The sequence below is a fragment of the Carassius gibelio genome, chromosome A19 (assembly GCF_023724105.1).
Source record: "Carassius gibelio isolate Cgi1373 ecotype wild population from Czech Republic chromosome A19, carGib1.2-hapl.c, whole genome shotgun sequence".
Lineage (NCBI taxonomy): Eukaryota > Metazoa > Chordata > Actinopteri > Cypriniformes > Cyprinidae > Carassius > Carassius gibelio.
In genome coordinates, this window is record NC_068389.1 from 1,170,205 (window position 1) to 1,190,107 (window position 19,903).

Below are 19,903 nucleotides of genomic sequence, written 5' to 3' on the forward strand. Positions count from 1 at the left end.
GGAATACCAGGTGCTTTAAGCTTTTGGAATTTTTTCACTTAGTATATAATAAATTTGGCAAAAAATAGAGTCAATGCCCGATCTCTGAATATAAGCAGGTTTGCGCCAGGTTAGTACATGGATGGGAGACTGCCTGGGAATACCAGGTGCTTTAAATTTTTGGATATTTTTCACGAATTATATAATAATCTGGCAAAAAAAAAAAAAAAGAGTCAATGCCCGATCTCTGAATCTTAGCAGGTTTAGGTCTGGTTAGTACTTGGTTGAAAGACCGCCTAGGAATACCAGGTGCTTAAAGCTTTTGGAATTTTTTCACTTAGTATATAATAAATTTGGCAAAAAATAGAGTCAATGCCCGATCTCTGAATATAAGCAGGTTTGGGCCAGGTTAGTACATGGATGGGAGACTGCCTGGGAATACCAGGTGCTTTAAATGTTTGGATATTTTTCACGAATTATATAATAATCTTGCAAAAAAAAAAAAAAAAAAGAAGAAGTCAATGCCCGATCTCTGAATCTTAGCAGGTTAAGGTCTGGTTAGTACTTGAATGATAGACCGCCAAGGAATACCAGGTGCTTTAAGCTTTTGGAATTTTTTCACTTAGTATATAATAAATTTGCCAAAAAATAGAGTCAATGCCCGATCTCTGAATATAAGCAGGTTTGGGCCAGGTTAGTACTTGGATGAGAGACCGCCTAGGAATACCAGGTGCTTTAAGCTTTTGGGGTTTCTTTCCTACTTTTATAATGTACTGGCGAGTAGATTGGCTGATCTTTAAATAGCCTTCTCTTTGCAGCAGTCTTCGCTTATGGCCATACCAGCCTGGCTATGCCCGATCTTGTCTGATCTCGTAAGCTAAGCAGGTTTGGGCCTGGTTAGTGCCTGGATGGGAGACCGCCTGGGAATGCCAGGTACTGTAAGCTTTTTTGAAATTTTTCACTTAGTATATAATAATTTTGCCAAAAAATAGAGTCAATGCCCGATCTCTGAATATAAGCAGGTTTAGGTCTAGTTAGTACTTGGATGAGAGACCGCCAAGGAATACCAGGTGCTTTAAGCTTTTGGAATTTTTTCACTTAGTATATAATAAATTTGGCAAAAAATAGAGTCAATGCCCGATCTCTGAATATAAGCAGGTTTGCGCCAGGTTAGTACATGGATGGGAGACTGCCTGGGAATACCAGGTGCTTTAAATTTTTGGATTTTTTTCACGAATTATATAATAATCTGGCAAAAAAAAAAAAAAAGAGTCAATGCCCGATCTCTGAATCTTAGCAGGTTTAGATCTGGTTAATACTTGGATGAGAGACCGCCAAGGAATACCAGGTGCTTTAAGCTTTTGGATATTTTTCACTTAGTATATAATAAATTTGGCAAAAAATAGAGTCAGTGCCCGATCTCTGAATATAAGCAGGTTTGGGCCAGGTTAGTACATGGATGGGAGACTGCCTGGGAATACCAGGTGCTTTAAATTTTTGGATATTTTTCACAAATTATATAATAATCTTGCAAAAAAAAAAAAAAAAGAGTCAATGCCCGATCTCTGAATCTTAGCAGGTTTAGGTCTGGTTAGTACTTGGATGAGAGACCGCCTAGGAATACCAGGTGCTTTAAGCTTTTGGGGTTTCTTTCCTACTTTTATAATGTACTGGCGAGTAGATTGGCTGATCTTTAAATAGCCTTCTCTTTGCAGCAGTCTTCGCTTATGGCCATACCAGCCTGGCTATGCCCGATCTTGTCTGATCTCGTAAGCTAAGCAGGTTTGGGCCTGGTTAGTGCCTGGATGGGAGACCGCCTGGGAATACCAGGTACTCTAAGTTTTTTTGAAATTTTTCACTTAGTATATAATAATTTTGCCAAAAAATAGAGTCAATGCCCGATCTCTGAATATAAGCAGGTTTGCGCCAGGTTAGTACATGGATGGGAGACTGCCTGGGAATACCAAGTGCTTTAAATGTTTGGATATTTTTCACGAATTATATATTAATCTTGCAAAAAAAAAAAAAAAAAAAGAGTCAATGCCCGATCTCTGAATCTTAGCAGGTTTAGGTCTGGTTAGTACTTGGATGAGAGACCGCCAAGGAATACCAGGTGCTTTAAGCTTTTGGAATTTTTTCACTTAGTATATAATAAATTTGCCAAAAAATAGAGTCAATGCCCGATCTCTGAATATAAGCAGGTTTGGGCCAGGTTAGTAATTGGATGAGAGACCGCCTAGGAATACCAGGTGCTTTAAGCTTTTGGGGTTTCTTTCCTACTTTTATAATGTACTGGCGAGTAGATTGGCTGATCTTTAAATAGCCTTCTCTTTGCAGCAGTCTTCGCTTATGGCCATACCAGCCTGGCTATGCCCGATCTTGTCTGATCTCGGAAGCTAAGCAGGTTTGGGCCTGGTTAGTGCCTGGATGGGAGACCGCCTGGGAATACCAGGTACTGTAAGCTTTTTTGAAATTTTTCACTTAGTATATAATAATTTTGCCAAAAAATAGAGTCAATGCCCGATCTCTGAATCTTAGCAGGTTTAGGTCTGGTTAGTACTTGGATGAGAGACCGCCAAGGAATACCAGGTGCTTTAAGCTTTTGGAATTTTTTCACTTAGTATATAATAAATTTGGCAAAAAATAGAGTCAATGCCCGATCTCTGAATATAAGCAGGTTTGGGCCAGGTTAGTACATGGATGGGAGACTGCCTGGGAATACCAGGTGCTTTAAATTTTTGGATATTTTTCACGAATTATATAATAATCTGGCAAAAAAAAAAAAAAAAGAGTCAATGCCCGATCTCTGAATCTTAGCAGGTTTAGGTCTGGTTAGTACTTGGATGAGAGACCGCCAAGGAATACCAGGTGCTTTAAGCTTTTGGGGTTTCTTTCCTACTTTTATAATGTACTGGCGAGTAGATTGGCTGATCTTTAAATAGCCTTCTCTTTGCAGCAGTCTTCGCTTATGGCCATACCAGCCTGGCTATGCCCGATCTTGTCTGATCTCGTAAGCTAAGCAGGTTTGTGCCTGGATGGGAGACTGCCTGGGAATGCCAGGTACTGTAAGCTTTTTTGAAATTTTTCACTTAGTATATAATAATTTTGCCAAAAAATAGAGTCAATGCCCGATCTCTGAATATAAGCAGGTTTGCGCCAGGTTAGTACATGGATGGGAGACTGCCTGGGAATACCAGGTGCTTTAAATGTTTGGATATTTTTCACGAATTATATATTAATCTTGCAAAAAAAAAAAAAAGAGTCAATGCCCGATCTCTGAATTTTAGCAGGTTTAGGTCTAGTTAGTACTTGGATGAGAGACCGCCAAGGAATACCAGGTGCTTTAAGCTTTTGGAATTTTTTCACTTAGTATATAATAAATTTGGCAAAAAATAGAGTCAATGCCCGATCTCTGAATATAAGCAGGTTTGCGCCAGGTTAGTACATGGATGGGAGACTGCCTGGGAATACCAGGTGCTTTAAATTTTTGGATATTTTTCACAAATTATATAATAATCTTGCAAAAAAAAAAAAAAAGAGTCAATGCCCGATCTCTGAATCTTAGCAGGTTTAGGTCTGGTTAGTACTTGGATGAGAGACCGCCAAGGAATACCAGGTGCTTTAAGCTTTTGGAATTTTTTCACTTAGTATATAATAAATTTGGCAAAAAATAGAGTCAATGCCCGATCTCTGAATATAAGCAGGTTTGGGCCAGGTTAGTACATGGATGGGAGACTGCCTGGGAATACCAGGTGCTTTAAATTTTTGGATATTTTTCACGAATTATATAATAATCTGGCAAAAAAAAAAAAAAAAGAGTCAATGCCCGATCTCTGAATCTTAGCAGGTTTAGGTCTGGTTAGTACTTGGATGAGAGACCGCCAAGGAATACCAGGTGCTTTAAGCTTTTGGGGTTTCTTTCCTACTTTTATAATGTACTGGCGAGTAGATTGGCTGATATTTAAATAGCCTTCTCTTTGCAGCAGTCTTCGCTTATGGCCATACCAGCCTGGCTATGCCCGATCTTGTCTGATCTCGTAAGCTAAGCAGGTTTGGGCCTGGTTAGTGCCTGGATGGGAGACTGCCTGGGAATGCCAGGTACTGTAAGCTTTTTTGAAATTTTTCACTTAGTATATAATAATTTTGCCAAAAAATAGAGTCAATGCCCGATCTCTGAATATAAGCAGGTTTGCGCCAGGTTAGTACATGGATGGGAGACTGCCTGGGAATACCGAGTGCTTTAAATGTTTGGATATTTTTCACGAATTATATAATAATCTTGCAAAAAAAAAAAAAAAAGAGTCAATGCCCGATCTCTGAATCATAGCAGGTTTAGGTCTGGTTAGTACTTGGATGAGAGACCGCCAAGGAATACCAGGTGCTTTAAGCTTTTGGAATTTTTTCACTTAGTATATAATAAATTTGGCAAAAAATAGAGTCAATGCCCGATCTCTGAATATAAGCAGGTTTGCGCCAGGTTAGTACATGGATGGGAGACTGCCTGGGAATACCAGGTGCTTTAAATGTTTGGATATTTTTCACGAATTATATAATAATCTTGCAAAAAAAAAAAAAAAGAGTCAATGCCCGATCTCTGAATTTTAGCAGGTTTAGGTCTAGTTAGTACTTGGATGAGAGACCGCCAAGGAATACCAGGTGCTTTAAGCTTTTGGAATTTTTTCACTTAGTATATAATAAATTTGGCAAAAAATAGAGTCAATGCCCGATCTCTGAATATAAGCAGGTTTGGGCCAGGTTAGTACATGGATGGGAGACTGCCTGGGAATACCAGGTGCTTTAAATTTTTGGATATTTTTCACGAATTATATAATAATCTGGCAAAAAAAAAAAAAAGAGTCAATGCCCGATCTCTGAATCTTAGCAGGTTTAGGTCTGGTTAGTACTTGGATGAGAGACCGCCAAGGAATACCAGGTGCTTTAAGCTTTTGGGGTTTCTTTCCTACTTTTATAATGTACTGGCGAGTAGATTGGCTGATCTTTAAATAGCCTTCTCTTTGCAGCAGTCTTCGCTTATGGCCATACCAGCCTGGCTATGCCCGATCTTGTCTGATCTCGTAAGCTAAGCAGGTTTGGGCCTGGTTAGTGCCTGAATGGGAGACTGCCTGGGAATGCCAGGTACTGTAAGCTTTTTTGAAATTTTTCACTTAGTATATAATAATTTTGCCAAAAAATAGAGTCAATGCCCGATCTCTGAATATAAGCAGGTTTGCGCCAGGTTAGTACATGGATGGGAGACTGCCTGGGAATACCAGGTGCTTTAAATGTTTGGATATTTTTCACGAATTATATAATAATCTTGCAAAAAAAAAAAAAAGAGTCAATGCCCGATCTCTGAATTTTAGCAGGTTTAGGTCTAGTTAGTACTTGGATGAGAGACCGCCAAGGAATACCAGGTGCTTTAAGCTTTTGGAATTTTTTCACTTAGTATATAATAAATTTGGCAAAAAATAGAGTCAATGCCCGATCTCTGAATATAAGCAGGTTTGCGCCAGGTTAGTACATGGATGGGAGACTGCCTGGGAATACCAGGTGCTTTAAATTTTTGGATTTTTTCCACGAATTATATAATAATCTGGCAAAAAAAAAAAAAAAGAGTCAATGCCCGATCTCTGAATCTTAGCAGGTTTAGATCTGGTTAATACTTGGATGAGAGACCGCCAAGGAATACCAGGTGCTTTAAGCTTTTGGAATTTTTTCACTTAGTATATAATAAATTTGGCAAAAAATAGAGTCAGTGCCCGATCTCTGAATATAAGCAGGTTTGGGCCAGGTTAGTACATGGATGGGAGACTGCCTGGGAATACCAGGTGCTTTAAATTTTTGGATATTTTTCACAAATTATATAATAATCTTGCAAAAAAAAAAAAAAAGAGTCAATGCCCGATCTCTGAATCTTAGCAGGTTTAGGTCTGGTTAGTACTTGGATGAGAGACCGCCTAGGAATACCAGGTGCTTTAAGCTTTTGGGGTTTCTTTCCTACTTTTATAATGTACTGGCGAGTAGATTGGCTGATCTTTAAATAGCCTTCTCTTTGCAGCAGTCTTCGCTTATGGCCATACCAGCCTGGCTATGCCCGATCTTGTCTGATCTCGTAAGCTAAGCAGGTTTGGGCCTGGTTAGTGCCTGGATGGGAGACCGCCTGGGAATACCAGGTACTCTAAGTTTTTTTGAAATTTTTCACTTAGTATATAATAATTTTGCCAAAAAATAGAGTCAATGCCCGATCTCTGAATATAAGCAGGTTTGCGCCAGGTTAGTACATGGATGGGAGACTGCCTGGGAATACCAGGTGCTTTAAATGTTTGGATATTTTTCACGAATTATATATTAATCTTGCAAAAAAAAAAAAAAAAAAGAGTCAATGCCCGATCTCTGAATCTTAGCAGGTTTAGGTCTGGTTAGTACTTGGATGAGAGACCGCCAAGGAATACCAGGTGCTTTAAGCTTTTGGAATTTTTTCACTTAGTATATAATAAATTTGCCAAAAAATAGAGTCAATGCCCGATCTCTGAATATAAGCAGGTTTGGGCCAGGTTAGTAATTGGATGAGAGACCGCCTAGGAATACCAGGTGCTTTAAGCTTTTGGGGTTTCTTTCCTACTTTTATAATGTACTGGCGAGTAGATTGGCTGATCTTTAAATAGCCTTCTCTTTGCAGCAGTCTTCGCTTATGGCCATACCAGCCTGGCTATGCCCGATCTTGTCTGATCTCGGAAGCTAAGCAGGTTTGGGCCTGGTTAGTGCCTGGATGGGAGACCGCCTGGGAATACCAGGTACTGTAAGCTTTTTTGAAATTTTTCACTTAGTATATAATAATTTTGCCAAAAAATAGAGTCAATGCCCGATCTCTGAATATAAGCAGGTTTGCGCCAGGTTAGTACATGGATGGGAGACTGCCTGGGAATATCAGGTGCTTTAAATTTTTGGATATTTTTCACGAATTATATAATAATCTTGCAAAAAAAAAAAAAAAAAAAAAAAAAAAAGAGTCAATGCCCGATCTCTGAATCTTAGCAGGTTTAGGTCTGGTTAGTACTTGGATGAGAGACCGCCAAGGAATACCAGGTGCTTTAAGCTTTTGGAATTTTTTCACTTAGTATATAATAAATTTGGCAAAAAATAGAGTCAATGCCCGATCTCTGAATATAAGCAGGTTTGGGCCAGGTTAGTACATGGATGGGAGACTGCCTGGGAATACCAGGTGCTTTAAATTTTTGGATATTTTTCACGAATTATATAATAATCTGGCAAAAAAAAAAAAAAAAGAGTCAATGCCCGATCTCTGAATCTTAGCAGGTTTAGGTCTGGTTAGTACTTGGATGAGAGACCGCCAAGGAATACCAGGTGCTTTAAGCTTTTGGGGTTTCTTTCCTACTTTTATAATGTACTGGCGAGTAGATTGGCTGATCTTTAAATAGCCTTCTCTTTGCAGCAGTCTTCGCTAATGGCCATACCAGCCTGGCTATGCCCGATCTTGTCTGATCTCGTAAGCTAAGCAGGTTTGGGCCTGGTTAGTGCCTGGATGGGAGACTGCCTGGGAATGCCAGGTACTGCAAGCTTTTTTGAAATTTTTCACTTAGTATATAATAATTTTGCCAAAAAATAGAGTCAATGCCCGATCTCTGAATATAAGCAGGTTTGCGCCAGGTTAGTACATGGATGGGAGACTGCCTGGGAATACCAGGTGCTTTAAATGTTTGGATATTTTTCACGAATTATATAATAATCTTGCAAAAAAAAAAAAAAAAGAGTCAATGCCCGATCTCTGAATCATAGCAGGTTTAGGTCTGGTTAGTACTTGGATGAGAGACCGCCAAGGAATACCAGGTGCTTTAAGCTTTTGGAATTTTTTCACTTAGTATATAATAAATTTGGCAAAAAATAGAGTCAATGCCCGATCTCTGAATATAAGCAGGTTTGCGCCAGGTTAGTACATGGATGGGAGACTGCCTGGGAATACCAGGTGCTTTAAATGTTTGGATATTTTTCACGAATTATATAATAATCTTGCAAAAAAAAAAAAAAAGAGTCAATGCCCGATCTCTGAATTTTAGCAGGTTTAGGTCTAGTTAGTACTTGGATGAGAGACCGCCAAGGAATACCAGGTGCTTTAAGCTTTTGGAATTTTTTCACTTAGTATATAATAAATTTGGCAAAAAATAGAGTCAATGCCCGATCTCTGAATATAAGCAGGTTTGCGCCAGGTTAGTACATGGATGGGAGACTGCCTGGGAATACCAGGTGCTTTAAATTTTTGGATATTTTTCACGAATTATATAATAATCTGGCAAAAAAAAAAAAAAGAGTCAATGCCCGATCTCTGAATCTTAGCAGGTTTAGGTCTGGTTAGTACTTGGTTGAAAGACCGCCTAGGAATACCAGGTGCTTAAAGCTTTTGGAATTTTTTCACTTAGTATATAATAAATTTGGCAAAAAATAGAGTCAATGCCCGATCTCTGAATATAAGCAGGTTTGGGCCAGGTTAGTACATGGATGGGAGACTGCCTGGGAATACCAGGTGCTTTAAATTTTTGGATATTTTTCACGAATTATATAATAATCTTGCAAAAAAAAAAAAAAGAAGAAGTCAATGCCCGATCTCTGAATCTTAGCAGGTTAAGGTCTGGTTAGTACTTGAATGATAGACCGCCAAGGAATACCAGGTGCTTTAAGCTTTTGGAATTTTTTCACTTAGTATATAATAAATTTGCCAAAAAATAGAGTCAATGCCCGATCTCTGAATATAAGCAGGTTTGGGCCAGGTTAGTACTTGGATGAGAGACCGCCTAGGAATACCAGGTGCTTTAAGCTTTTGGGGTTTCTTTCCTACTTTTATAATGTACTGGCGAGTAGATTGGCTGATCTTTAAATAGCCTTCTCTTTGCAGCAGTCTTCGCTTATGGCCATACCAGCCTGGCTATGCCCGATCTTGTCTGATCTCGTAAGCTAAGCAGGTTTGGGCCTGGTTAGTGCCTGGATGGGAGACCGCCTGGGAATGCCAGGTACTGTAAGCTTTTTTGAAATTTTTCACTTAGTATATAATAATTTTGCCAAAAAATAGAGTCAATGCCCGATCTCTGAATATAAGCAGGTTTGCGCCAGGTTAGTACATGGATGGGAGACTGCCTGGGAATACCAGGTGCTTTAAATGTTTGGATATTTTTCACGAATTATATAATAATCTTGCAAAAAAAAAAAAAAGAGTCAATGCCCGATCTCTGAATTTTAGCAGGTTTAGGTCTAGTTAGTACTTGGATGAGAGACCGCCAAGGAATACCAGGTGCTTTAAGCTTTTGGAATTTTTTCACTTAGTATATAATAAATTTGGCAAAAAATAGAGTCAATGCCCGATCTCTGAATATAAGCAGGTTTGCGCCAGGTTAGTACATGGATGGGAGACTGCCTGGGAATACCAGGTGCTTTAAATTTTTTGATTTTTTTCACGAATTATATAATAATCTGGCAAAAAAAAAAAAGAGTCAATGCCCGATCTCTGAATCTTAGCAGGTTTAGATCTGGTTAATACTTGGATGAGAGACCGCCAAGGAATACCAGGTGCTTTAAGCTTTTGGAATTTTTTCACTTAGTATATAATAAATTTGGCAAAAAATAGAGTCAGTGCCCGATCTCTGAATATAAGCAGGTTTGGGCCAGGTTAGTACATGGATGGGAGACTGCCTGGGAATACCAGGTGCTTTAAATTTTTGGATATTTTTCACAAATTATATAATAATCTTGCAAAAAAAAAAAAAAAGAGTCAATGCCCGATCTCTGATGCTTAGCAGGTTTAGGTCTGGTTAGTACTTGGATGAGAGACCGCCTAGGAATACCAGGTGCTTTAAGCTTTTGGGGTTTCTTTCCTACTTTTATAATGTACTGGCGAGTAGATTGGCTGATCTTTAAATAGCCTTCTCTTTGCAGCAGTCTTCGCTTATGGCCATACCAGCCTGGCTATGCCCGATCTTGTCTGATCTCGTAAGCTAAGCAGGTTTGGGCCTGGTTAGTGCCTGGATGGGAGACCGCCTGGGAATACCAGGTACTCTAAGTTTTTTTGAAATTTTTCACTTAGTATATAATAATTTTGCCAAAAAATAGAGTCAATGCCCGATCTCTGAATATAAGCAGGTTTGCGCCAGGTTAGTACATGGATGGGAGACTGCCTGGGAATACCAGGTGCTTTAAATGTTTGGATATTTTTCACGAATTATATATTAATCTTGCAAAAAAAAAAAAAAAAAAAGAGTCAATGCCCGATCTCTGAATCTTAGCAGGTTTAGGTCTGGTTAGTACTTGGATGAGAGACCGCCAAGGAATACCAGGTGCTTTAAGCTTTTGGAATTTTTTCACTTAGTATATAATAAATTTGCCAAAAAATAGAGTCAATGCCCGATCTCTGAATATAAGCAGGTTTGGGCCAGGTTAGTAATTGGATGAGAGACCGCCTAGGAATACCAGGTGCTTTAAGCTTTTGGGGTTTCTTTCCTACTTTTATAATGTACTGGCGAGTAGATTGGCTGATCTTTAAATAGCCTTCTCTTTGCAGCAGTCTTCGCTTATGGCCATACCAGCCTGGCTATGCCCGATCTTGTCTGATCTCGGAAGCTAAGCAGGTTTGGGCCTGGTTAGTGCCTGGATGGGAGACCGCCTGGGAATACCAGGTACTGTAAGCTTTTTTGAAATTTTTCACTTAGTATATAATAATTTTGCCAAAAAATAGAGTCAATGCCCGATCTCTGAATCTTAGCAGGTTTAGGTCTGGTTAGTACTTGGATGAGAGACCGCCAAGGAATACCAGGTGCTTTAAGCTTTTGGAATTTTTTCACTTAGTATATAATAAATTTGGCAAAAAATAGAGTCAATGCCCGATCTCTGAATATAAGCAGGTTTGGGCCAGGTTAGTACATGGATGGGAGACTGCCTGGGAATACCAGGTGCTTTAAATTTTTGGATATTTTTCACGAATTATATAATAATCTGGCAAAAAAAAAAAAAGAGTCAATGCCCGATCTCTGAATCTTAGCAGGTTTAGGTCTGGTTAGTACTTGGATGAGAGACCGCCAAGGAATACCAGGTGCTTTAAGCTTTTGGAATTTTTTCACTTAGTATATAATAAATTTGGCAAAAAATAGAGTCAGTGCCCGATCTCTGAATATAAGCAGGTTTGGGCCAGGTTAGTACATGGATGGGAGACTGCCTAGGAATACCAGGTGCTTTAAGCTTTTGGGGTTTCTTTCCTACTTTTATAATGTACTGGCGAGTAGATTGGCTGATCTTTAAATAGCCTTCTCTTTGCAGCAGTCTTCGCTTATGGCCATACCAGCCTGGCTATGCCAGATCTTGTCTGATCTCGTAAGCTAAGCAGGTTTGGGCCTGGTTAGTGCCTGGATGGGAGACCGCCTGGGAATACCAGGTACTCTAAGTTTTTTTGAAATTTTTCACTTAGTATATAATAATTTTGCCAAAAAATAGAGTCAATGCCCGATCTCTGAATATAAGCAGGTTTGCGCCAGGTTAGTACATGGATGGGAGACTGCCTGGGAATACCAGGTGCTTTAAATGTTTGGATATTTTTCACGAATTATATAATAATCTTGCAAAAAAAAAAAAAAAGAGTCAATGCCCGATCTCTGAATCATAGCAGGTTTAGGTCTGGTTAGTACTTGGATGAGAGACCGCCAAGGAATACCAGGTGCTTTAAGCTTTTGGAATTTTTTCACTTAGTATATAATAAATTTGGCAAAAAATAGAGTCAATGCCCGATCTCTGAATATAAGCAGGTTTGCGCCAGGTTAGTACATGGATGGGAGACTGCCTGGGAATACCAGGTGCTTTAAATGTTTGGATATTTTTCACGAATTATATAATAATCTTGCAAAAAAAAAAAAAAGAGTCAATGCCCGATCTCTGAATTTTAGCAGGTTTAGGTCTAGTTAGTACTTGGATGAGAGACCGCCAAGGAATACCAGGTGCTTTAAGCTTTTGGAATTTTTTCACTTAGTATATAATAAATTTGGCAAAAAATAGAGTCAATGCCCGATCTCTGAATATAAGCAGGTTTGCGCCAGGTTAGTACATGGATGGGAGACTGCCTGGGAATACCAGGTGCTTTAAATTTTTGGATATTTTTCACGAATTATATAATAATCTGGCAAAAAAAAAAAAAAAAAGAGTCAATGCCCGATCTCTGAATCTTAGCAGGTTTAGGTCTGGTTAGTACTTGGTTGAAAGACCGCCTAGGAATACCAGGTGCTTAAAGCTTTTGGAATTTTTTCACTTAGTATATAATAAATTTGGCAAAAAATAGAGTCAATGCCCGATCTCTGAATATAAGCAGGTTTGGGCCAGGTTAGTACATGGATGGGAGACTGCCTGGGAATACCAGGTGCTTTAAATTTTTGGATATTTTTCACGAATTATATAATAATCTTGCAAAAAAAAAAAAAAAAGAAGAAGTCAATGCCCGATCTCTGAATCTTAGCAGGTTAAGGTCTGGTTAGTACTTGAATGATAGACCGCCAAGGAATACCAGGTGCTTTAAGCTTTTGGAATTTTTTCACTTAGTATATAATAAATTTGCCAAAAAATAGAGTCAATGCCCGATCTCTGAATATAAGCAGGTTTGGGCCAGGTTAGTACTTGGATGAGAGACCGCCTAGGAATACCAGGTGCTTTAAGCTTTTGGGGTTTCTTTCCTACTTTTATAATGTACTGGCGAGTAGATTGGCTGATCTTTAAATAGCCTTCTCTTTGCAGCAGTCTTCGCTTATGGCCATACCAGCCTGGCTATGCCCGATCTTGTCTGATCTCGTAAGCTAAGCAGGTTTGGGCCTGGTTAGTGCCTGGATGGGAGACCGCCTGGGAATGCCAGGTACTGTAAGCTTTTTTGAAATTTTTCACTTAGTATATAATAATTTTGCCAAAAAATAGAGTCAATGCCCGATCTCTGAATATAAGCAGGTTTGCGCCAGGTTAGTACATGGATGGGAGACTGCCTGGGAATACCAGGTGCTTTAAATGTTTGGATATTTTTCACGAATTATATAATAATCTTGCAAAAAAAAAAAAAGAGTCAATGCCCGATCTCTGAATTTTAGCAGGTTTAGGTCTAGTTAGTACTTGGATGAGAGACCGCCAAGGAATACCAGGTGCTTTAAGCTTTTGGAATTTTTTCACTTAGTATATAATAAATTTGGCAAAAAATAGAGTCAATGCCCGATCTCTGAATATAAGCAGGTTTGCGCCAGGTTAGTACATGGATGGGAGACTGCCTGGGAATACCAGGTGCTTTAAATTTTTGGATTTTTTTCACGAATTATATAATAATCTGGCAAAAAAAAAAAAAAAGAGTCAATGCCCGATCTCTGAATCTTAGCAGGTTTAGATCTGGTTAATACTTGGATGAGAGACCGCCAAGGAATACCAGGTGCTTTAAGCTTTTGGAATTTTTTCACTTAGTATATAATAAATTTGGCAAAAAATAGAGTCAGTGCCCGATCTCTGAATATAAGCAGGTTTGGGCCAGGTTAGTACATGGATGGGAGACTGCCTGGGAATACCAGGTGCTTTAAATTTTTGGATATTTTTCACAAATTATATAATAATCTTGCAAAAAAAAAAAAAAAGAGTCAATGCCCGATCTCTGAATCTTAGCAGGTTTAGGTCTGGTTAGTACTTGGATGAGAGACCGCCTAGGAATACCAGGTGCTTTAAGCTTTTGGGGTTTCTTTCCTACTTTTATAATGTACTGGCGAGTAGATTGGCTGATCTTTAAATAGCCTTCTCTTTGCAGCAGTCTTCGCTTATGGCCATACCAGCCTGGCTATGCCCGATCTTGTCTGATCTTGTAAGCTAAGCAGGTTTGGGCCTGGTTAGTGCCTGGATGGGAGACCGCCTGGGAATACCAGGTACTCTAAGTTTTTTTGAAATTTTTCACTTAGTATATAATAATTTTGCCAAAAAATAGAGTCAATGCCCGATCTCTGAATATAAGCAGGTTTGCGCCAGGTTAGTACATGGATGGGAGACTGCCTGGGAATACCAGGTGCTTTAAATGTTTGGATATTTTTCACGAATTATATATTAATCTTGCAAAAAAAAAAAAAAAAAAGAGTCAATGCCCGATCTCTGAATCTTAGCAGGTTTAGGTCTGGTTAGTACTTGGATGAGAGACCGCCAAGGAATACCAGGTGCTTTAAGCTTTTGGAATTTTTTCACTTAGTATATAATAAATTTGCCAAAAAATAGAGTCAATGCCCGATCTCTGAATATAAGCAGGTTTGGGCCAGGTTAGTAATTGGATGAGAGACCGCCTAGGAATACCAGGTGCTTTAAGCTTTTGGGGTTTCTTTCCTACTTTTATAATGTACTGGCGAGTAGATTGGCTGATCTTTAAATAGCCTTCTCTTTGCAGCAGTCTTCGCTTATGGCCATACCAGCCTGGCTATGCCCGATCTTGTCTGATCTCGGAAGCTAAGCAGGTTTGGGCCTGGTTAGTGCCTGGATGGGAGACCGCCTGGGAATACCAGGTACTGTAAGCTTTTTTGAAATTTTTCACTTAGTATATAATAATTTTGCCAAAAAATAGAGTCAATGCCCGATCTCTGAATATAAGCAGGTTTGCGCCAGGTTAGTACATGGATGGGAGACTGCCTGGGAATATCAGGTGCTTTAAATTTTTGGATATTTTTCACGAATTATATAATAATCTTGCAAAAAAAAAAAAAAAAAAAAAAAAAGAGTCAATGCCCGATCTCTGAATCTTAGCAGGTTTAGGTCTGGTTAGTACTTGGATGAGAGACCGCCAAGGAATACCAGGTGCTTTAAGCTTTTGGAATTTTTTCACTTAGTATATAATAATTTTGCCAAAAAATAGAGTCAATGCCCGATCTCTGAATATAAGCAGGTTTGCGCCAGGTTAGTACATGGATGGGAGACTGCCTGGGAATACCAGGTGCTTTAAATGTTTGGATATTTTTCACGAATTATATAATAATCTTGCAAAAAAAAAAAAAAAGAGTCAATGCCCGATCTCTGAATCATAGCAGGTTTAGGTCTGGTTAGTACTTGGATGAGAGACCGCCAAGGAATACCAGGTGCTTTAAGCTTTTGGAATTTTTTCACTTAGTATATAATAAATTTGGCAAAAAATAGAGTCAATGCCCGATCTCTGAATATAAGCAGGTTTGCGCCAGGTTAGTACATGGATGGGAGACTGCCTGGGAATACCAGGTGCTTTAAATGTTTGGATATTTTTCACGAATTATATAATAATCTTGCAAAAAAAAAAAAAAAGAGTCAATGCCCGATCTCTGAATTTTAGCAGGTTTAGGTCTAGTTAGTACTTGGATGAGAGACCGCCAAGGAATACCAGGTGCTTTAAGCTTTTGGAATTTTTTCACTTAGTATATAATAAATTTGGCAAAAAATAGAGTCAATGCCCGATCTCTGAATATAAGCAGGTTTGCGCCAGGTTAGTACATGGATGGGAGACTGCCTGGGAATACCAGGTGCTTTAAATTTTTGGATATTTTTCACGAATTATATAATAATCTGGCAAAAAAAAAAAAAAAAGAGTCAATGCCCGATCTCTGAATCTTAGCAGGTTTAGGTCTGGTTAGTACTTGGTTGAAAGACCGCCTAGGAATACCAGGTGCTTAAAGCTTTTGGAATTTTTTCACTTAGTATATAATAAATTTGGCAAAAAATAGAGTCAATGCCCGATCTCTGAATATAAGCAGGTTTGGGCCAGGTTAGTACATGGATGGGAGACTGCCTGGGAATACCAGGTGCTTTAAATTTTTGGATATTTTTCACGAATTATATAATAATCTTGCAAAAAAAAAAAAAAAAAGAAGAAGTCAATGCCCGATCTCTGAATCTTAGCAGGTTAAGGTCTGGTTAGTACTTGAATGATAGACCGCCAAGGAATACCAGGTGCTTTAAGCTTTTGGAATTTTTTCACTTAGTATATAATAAATTTGCCAAAAAATAGAGTCAATGCCCGATCTCTGAATATAAGCAGGTTTGGGCCAGGTTAGTACTTGGATGAGAGACCGCCTAGGAATACCAGGTGCTTTAAGCTTTTGGGGTTTCTTTCCTACTTTTATAATGTACTGGCGAGTAGATTGGCTGATCTTTAAATAGCCTTCTCTTTGCAGCAGTCTTCGCTTATGGCCATACCAGCCTGGCTATGCCCGATCTTGTCTGATCTCGTAAGCTAAGCAGGTTTGGGCCTGGTTAGTGCCTGGATGGGAGACCGCCTGGGAATGCCAGGTACTGTAAGCTTTTTTGAAATTTTTCACTTAGTATATAATAATTTTGCCAAAAAATAGAGTCAATGCCCGATCTCTGAATATAAGCAGGTTTGCGCCAGGTTAGTACATGGATGGGAGACTGCCTGGGAATACCAGGTGCTTTAAATGTTTGGATATTTTTCACGAATTATATAATAATCTTGCAAAAAAAAAAAAAGAGTCAATGCCCGATCTCTGAATTTTAGCAGGTTTAGGTCTAGTTAGTACTTGGATGAGAGACCGCCAAGGAATACCAGGTGCTTTAAGCTTTTGGAATTTTTTCACTTAGTATATAATAAATTTGGCAAAAAATAGAGTCAATGCCCGATCTCTGAATATAAGCAGGTTTGCGCCAGGTTAGTACATGGATGGGAGACTGCCTGGGAATACCAGGTGCTTTAAATTTTTGGATTTTTTTCACGAATTATATAATAATCTGGCAAAAAAAAAAAAAAGAGTCAATGCCCGATCTCTGAATCTTAGCAGGTTTAGATCTGGTTAATACTTGGATGAGAGACCGCCAAGGAATACCAGGTGCTTTAAGCTTTTGGAATTTTTTCACTTAGTATATAATAAATTTGGCAAAAAATAGAGTCAGTGCCCGATCTCTGAATATAAGCAGGTTTGGGCCAGGTTAGTACATGGATGGGAGACTGCCTGGGAATACCAGGTGCTTTAAATTTTTGGATATTTTTCACAAATTATATAATAATCTTGCAAAAAAAAAAAAAAAGAGTCAATGCCCGATCTCTGAATCTTAGCAGGTTTAGGTCTGGTTAGTACTTGGATGAGAGACCGCCTAGGAATACCAGGTGCTTTAAGCTTTTGGGGTTTCTTTCCTACTTTTATAATGTACTGGCGAGTAGATTGGCTGATCTTTAAATAGCCTTCTCTTTGCAGCAGTCTTCGCTTATGGCCATACCAGCCTGGCTATGCCCGATCTTGTCTGATCTTGTAAGCTAAGCAGGTTTGGGCCTGGTTAGTGCCTGGATGGGAGACCGCCTGGGAATACCAGGTGCTTTAAATGTTTGGATATTTTTCACGAATTATATATTAATCTTGCAAAAAAAAAAAAAAAAAAGAGTCAATGCCCGATCTCTGAATCTTAGCAGGTTTAGGTCTGGTTAGTACTTGGATGAGAGACCGCCAAGGAATACCAGGTGCTTTAAGATTTTGGAATTTTTTCACTTAGTATATAATAAATTTGCCAAAAAATAGAGTCAATGCCCGATCTCTGAATATAAGCAGGTTTGGGCCAGGTTAGTAATTGGATGAGAGACCGCCTAGGAATACCAGGTGCTTTAAGCTTTTGGGGTTTCTTTCCTACTTTTATAATGTACTGGCGAGTAGATTGGCTGATCTTTAAATAGCCTTCTCTTTGCAGCAGTCTTCGCTTATGGCCATACCAGCCTGGCTATGCCCGATCTTGTCTGATCTCGGAAGCTAAGCAGGTTTGGGCCTGGTTAGTGCCTGGATGGGAGACCGCCTGGGAATACCAGGTACTGTAAGCTTTTTTGAAATTTTTCACTTAGTATATAATAATTTTGCCAAAAAATAGAGTCAATGCCCGATCTCTGAATATAAGCAGGTTTGCGCCAGGTTAGTACATGGATGGGAGACTGCCTGGGAATATCAGGTGCTTTAAATTTTTGGATATTTTTCACGAATTATATAATAATCTTGCAAAAAAAAAAAAAAAAAAAAAAAAAGAGTCAATGCCCGATCTCTGAATCTTAGCAGGTTTAGGTCTGGTTAGTACTTGGATGAGAGACCGCCAAGGAATACCAGGTGCTTTAAGCTTTTGGAATTTTTTCACTTAGTATATAATAAATTTGGCAAAAAATAGAGTCAATGCCCGATCTCTGAATATAAGCAGGTTTGGGCCAGGTTAGTACATGGATGGGAGACTGCCTGGGAATACCAGGTGCTTTAAATTTTTGGATATTTTTCACGAATTATATAATAATCTGGCAAAAAAAAAAAAAAAAGAGTCAATGCCCGATCTCTGAATCTTAGCAGGTTTAGGTCTGGTTAGTACTTGGATGAGAGACCGCCAAGGAATACCAGGTGCTTTAAGCTTTTGGGGTTTCTTTCCTACTTTTATAATGTACTGGCGAGTAGATTGGCTGATCTTTAAATAGCCTTCTCTTTGCAGCAGTCTTCGCTTATGGCCATACCAGCCTGGCTATGCCCGATCTTGTCTGATCTCGTAAGCTAAGCAGGTTTGGGCCTGGTTAGTGCCTGGATGGGAGACTGCCTGGGAATGCCAGGTACTGTAAGCTTTTTTGAAATTTTTCACTTAGTATATAATAATTTTGCCAAAAAATAGAGTCAATGCCCGATCTCTGAATATAAGCAGGTTTGCGCCAGGTTAGTACATGGATGGGAGACTGCCTGGGAATACCAGGTGCTTTAAATGTTTGGATATTTTTCACGAATTATATAATAATCTTGCAAAAAAAAAAAAAAAAGAGTCAATGCCCGATCTCTGAATCATAGCAGGTTTAGGTCTGGTTAGTACTTGGATGAGAGACCGCCAAGGAATACCAGGTGCTTTAAGCTTTTGGAATTTTTTCACTTAGTATATAATAAATTTGGCAAAAAATAGAGTCAATGCCCGATCTCTGAATATAAGCAGGTTTGCGCCAGGTTAGTACATGGATGGGAGACTGCCTGGGAATACCAGGTGCTTTAAATGTTTGGATATTTTTCACGAATTATATAATAATCTTGCAAAAAAAAAAAAAAAGAGTCAATGCCCGATCTCTGAATTTTAGCAGGTTTAGGTCTAGTTAGTACTTGGATGAGAGACCGCCAAGGAATACCAGGTGCTTTAAGCTTTTGGAATTTTTTCACTTAGTATATAATAAATTTGGCAAAAAATAGAGTCAATGCCCGATCTCTGAATATAAGCAGGTTTGCGCCAGGTTAGTACATGGATGGGAGACTGCCTGGGAATACCAGGTGCTTTAAATTTTTGGATATTTTTCACGAATTATATAATAATCTGGCAAAAAAAAAAAAAAAGAGTCAATGCCCGATCTCTGAATCTTAGCAGGTTTAGGTCTGGTTAGTACTTGGTTGAAAGACCGCCTAGGAATACCAGGTGCTTAAAGCTTTTGGAATTTTTTCACTTAGTATATAATAAATTTGGCAAAAAATAGAGTCAATGCCCGATCTCTGAATATAAGCAGGTTTGGGCCAGGTTAGTACATGGATGGGAGACTGCCTGGGAATACCAGGTGCTTTAAATTTTTGGATATTTTTCACGAATTATATAATAATCTTGCAAAAAAAAAAAAAAAAAAGAAGTCAATGCCCGATCTCTGAATCTTAGCAGGTTAAGGTCTGGTTAGTACTTGAATGATAGACCGCCAAGGAATACCAGGTGCTTTAAGCTTTTGGAATTTTTTCACTTAGTATATAATAAATTTGCCAAAAAATAGAGTCAATGCCCGATCTCTGAATATAAGCAGGTTTGGGCCAGGTTAGTACTTGGATGAGAGACCGCCTAGGAATACCAGGTGCTTTAAGCTTTTGGGGTTTCTTTCCTACTTTTATAATGTACTGGCGAGTAGATTGGCTGATCTTTAAATAGCCTTCTCTTTGCA

The 19,903-nt window shown here is 38.8% G+C and overlaps 5 non-coding genes and 14 pseudogenes across 5 annotated transcripts; all 19 read left to right on the forward strand.

The window, feature by feature from the left end:
* The first annotated feature begins 805 nt into the window (after positions 1-805).
* Positions 806-924, forward strand: LOC127936167 (uncharacterized; annotated as a pseudogene).
* Positions 925-1,702: 778 nt separating this feature from the next.
* Positions 1,703-1,821, forward strand: LOC127936986 (uncharacterized; annotated as a pseudogene).
* Positions 1,822-2,324: 503 nt separating this feature from the next.
* LOC127937687 (5S ribosomal RNA) lies at positions 2,325-2,443 on the forward strand. Its single transcript, XR_008148471.1, has one exon. It is a non-coding gene; the product is annotated as a 5S ribosomal RNA (ribosomal RNA).
* A 1,527-nt stretch (positions 2,444-3,970) lies between these two features.
* On the forward strand, positions 3,971-4,089 carry LOC127936824 (uncharacterized; annotated as a pseudogene).
* A 919-nt stretch (positions 4,090-5,008) lies between these two features.
* On the forward strand, positions 5,009-5,127 carry LOC127937093 (uncharacterized; annotated as a pseudogene).
* A 918-nt stretch (positions 5,128-6,045) lies between these two features.
* LOC127936987 (uncharacterized) lies at positions 6,046-6,164 on the forward strand (annotated as a pseudogene).
* A 502-nt stretch (positions 6,165-6,666) lies between these two features.
* LOC127937688 (5S ribosomal RNA) lies at positions 6,667-6,785 on the forward strand. Its single transcript, XR_008148472.1, has one exon. It is a non-coding gene; the product is annotated as a 5S ribosomal RNA (ribosomal RNA).
* A 655-nt stretch (positions 6,786-7,440) lies between these two features.
* LOC127937565 (uncharacterized) lies at positions 7,441-7,559 on the forward strand (annotated as a pseudogene).
* Positions 7,560-8,895: 1,336 nt separating this feature from the next.
* On the forward strand, positions 8,896-9,014 carry LOC127936168 (uncharacterized; annotated as a pseudogene).
* Positions 9,015-9,929: 915 nt separating this feature from the next.
* On the forward strand, positions 9,930-10,048 carry LOC127936988 (uncharacterized; annotated as a pseudogene).
* Positions 10,049-10,551: 503 nt separating this feature from the next.
* LOC127937689 (5S ribosomal RNA) lies at positions 10,552-10,670 on the forward strand. The gene has a single exon (XR_008148473.1). It is a non-coding gene; the product is annotated as a 5S ribosomal RNA (ribosomal RNA).
* A 633-nt stretch (positions 10,671-11,303) lies between these two features.
* Positions 11,304-11,422, forward strand: LOC127937537 (uncharacterized; annotated as a pseudogene).
* A 1,339-nt stretch (positions 11,423-12,761) lies between these two features.
* LOC127936169 (uncharacterized) lies at positions 12,762-12,880 on the forward strand (annotated as a pseudogene).
* A 917-nt stretch (positions 12,881-13,797) lies between these two features.
* LOC127937463 (uncharacterized) lies at positions 13,798-13,916 on the forward strand (annotated as a pseudogene).
* A 502-nt stretch (positions 13,917-14,418) lies between these two features.
* LOC127937690 (5S ribosomal RNA) lies at positions 14,419-14,537 on the forward strand. Its single transcript, XR_008148474.1, has one exon. It is a non-coding gene; the product is annotated as a 5S ribosomal RNA (ribosomal RNA).
* Positions 14,538-16,165: 1,628 nt separating this feature from the next.
* On the forward strand, positions 16,166-16,284 carry LOC127936170 (uncharacterized; annotated as a pseudogene).
* Positions 16,285-17,200: 916 nt separating this feature from the next.
* Positions 17,201-17,319, forward strand: LOC127937551 (uncharacterized; annotated as a pseudogene).
* Positions 17,320-17,684: 365 nt separating this feature from the next.
* On the forward strand, positions 17,685-17,803 carry LOC127937691 (5S ribosomal RNA). The gene has a single exon (XR_008148475.1). It is a non-coding gene; the product is annotated as a 5S ribosomal RNA (ribosomal RNA).
* Positions 17,804-18,455: 652 nt separating this feature from the next.
* On the forward strand, positions 18,456-18,574 carry LOC127936825 (uncharacterized; annotated as a pseudogene).
* Positions 18,575-19,903: the final 1,329 nt, after the last annotated feature.